This window comes from Arctopsyche grandis, chromosome 1 (assembly GCF_051622035.1).
Source record: "Arctopsyche grandis isolate Sample6627 chromosome 1, ASM5162203v2, whole genome shotgun sequence".
Classification (NCBI taxonomy): domain Eukaryota; kingdom Metazoa; phylum Arthropoda; class Insecta; order Trichoptera; family Hydropsychidae; genus Arctopsyche; species Arctopsyche grandis.
In genome coordinates this window covers 41,734,425-41,736,493 of record NC_135355.1, presented here as the reverse complement: position 1 = coordinate 41,736,493, position 2,069 = coordinate 41,734,425, and the positions used below count along the sequence as shown (strand labels likewise).

The following is a 2,069-nucleotide window of genomic DNA, read 5'->3' as shown; positions in this document are numbered from 1 at the left end:
GTTGGGAGAATAAAGATGTTCGTGCGTCTTGCGGTCCATGGGATGTTTTTCCAACACTAAATTTCGAATACATCTGGAATCTAGATTTACCTTTCTCTCTTATAAGATATATTGATAACTGGTTTACCTCGATAAAATAAACGAATTTTGGTTATTAATCAACAAGAATAGTCGAAATATGATTTTTCTAAGTTGAATTTTATTTAATATAAAGACAATTTAATATATTATCCCTATTAATTCAATTCAGATTCGTGTAAATACTAGTACGAGCTTTTTAGCCCAAAATTTTACCGATTTAAAATTCAGCACAATTCCAATTAACCCTTTTAAACGAAATCAAAAAATAGTGTAGCCAGAACACTATCCCAATTAACATGTTTCAATAGAAAATACTCAATATAAAATAGTATTAATAGTGGGAAAAAATCCCAAGTGAAAATACGTACTTTTGACTTTTGATTTGAACTGGACGACCACTTAGAGAGATTTGAAAACTGAAAAGTACTACAAATGAAAGATAAAATACCCGACTATAGATTACAATATTAATTTTGAACAGAAAACTGAAAGATTTTGAGACATCGACCGAACACCAAGATATAGAAAAATCGCGCGATTTAAAAAACACACATTTCTGAATCTCGAGCCAATCAACATTTTTTATTACCAGATTCGTGTTCATCGGATTCATGTTCACTGTACCAGATTCGTGTTCACTGTTCGTCTTCCATTTTGTTGGATCGTCAAACTGGTGGAAATAGAAATCGAATCGTTCTGATAAATTTTTTAAATGACAACTGATTAGATCACGCAAAGCTCATTAATCATTAGCTCCTCTCCTCCTTCGGGAATAATATCAGCCGAATTGTGAAACTGGGTCGCGGACCAGCGTTTGAGTAGCACTAACCAAAGTCTGGCTAGCAGCTACTAGTGAGAATCGAACCGTGACCAGTCTGCTAGAAAGCATAATATGCTAATCACTAGTTACACATATGTATCGTTTGATAGTTGCTATGCTAAATCCCTAAAAGCACATAATCGGATTCAAAATCTTCAGACCATTCTTACGTCAATTGCATATGTGGTCAGTTTTCTTGTCAGTACATTCATCGGTTTCCGTGGTGTAGTGGTTATCACATCCGCCTAACACGCGGAAGGCCCCCGGTTCGATCCCGGGCGGAAACATATTTTTTTTTAATATTAATTATTTTTTTTATTATTATTTTACTTTCAACTTAAAACGTACGTTTAAACACAATTTCTAAAAAAATGTTTAATAAATCCGTTTAAAAGTAGACGTAGTCAATATTTGAGTTATATACATATATATGTATATACATATGTACTGTTAAATGTATGCTGGCTTGCATACAAGACAATATGGTTTCAAAATAAATTTAATCACATAAAAATAGATATGGAACAATTTCAAACAACAAATGTTTTGTCGAATTATTTTTCGTCACTATTTAATGTCGTTTAAGATTATTTTTTACATCATCCTTTGTATGTAAATTTGGGGAAACTCGGATGACAAGTTTCGGTTCTTGCAACTTCTACTCGGATGACTGTTTTCATTAAAAATAAAAAAGGCAAAGAAGAAGAAGTGTGCTGAAAACTTTAGACGAAGGACAGAAGGCGCGGAGAAACTTTGGACGATGAGCGAACTGGAAACCTCGATTAAGCACATTAAATTACAAAATATGAGTTCTAAAAAGACACCTTTCATATTTTTGAAAGCCTATCTTCTAAAAATTATACAACCAGTAGTATGGCTCGGCGGTTGCATTAATACTAACCACTGAAAGGTTCTAGGGTTCAAGCCTTGGGTTGATCACCATTGAAAATAATTTATTCGGAAGTATTTCTGTAGTGCTGTTAGACAGACTTTGATATTTGTGACTCTAAGTCGATCGTATACTATAAGATTCCAATTCATCTGATTATCTTAAGAGGGCCTATGGTGGATATAAATAGCATATTAAACAATAATTTCTCAAGTGCCATAATTGAGGAAGGGAGAAGTCTAATACGTTTGTATGGACAAGGCGCTGGGGTCCAGCCCT

The 2,069-nt window shown here is 33.7% G+C and overlaps 1 non-coding gene across 1 annotated transcript; it reads left to right on the top strand.

The window, feature by feature from the left end:
- The first annotated feature begins 1,115 nt into the window (after positions 1 to 1,115).
- TRNAV-AAC (transfer RNA valine (anticodon AAC)) lies at positions 1,116 to 1,188 on the top strand. Its single transcript has one exon. It is a non-coding gene; the product is annotated as a tRNA-Val (tRNA).
- Positions 1,189 to 2,069: the final 881 nt, after the last annotated feature.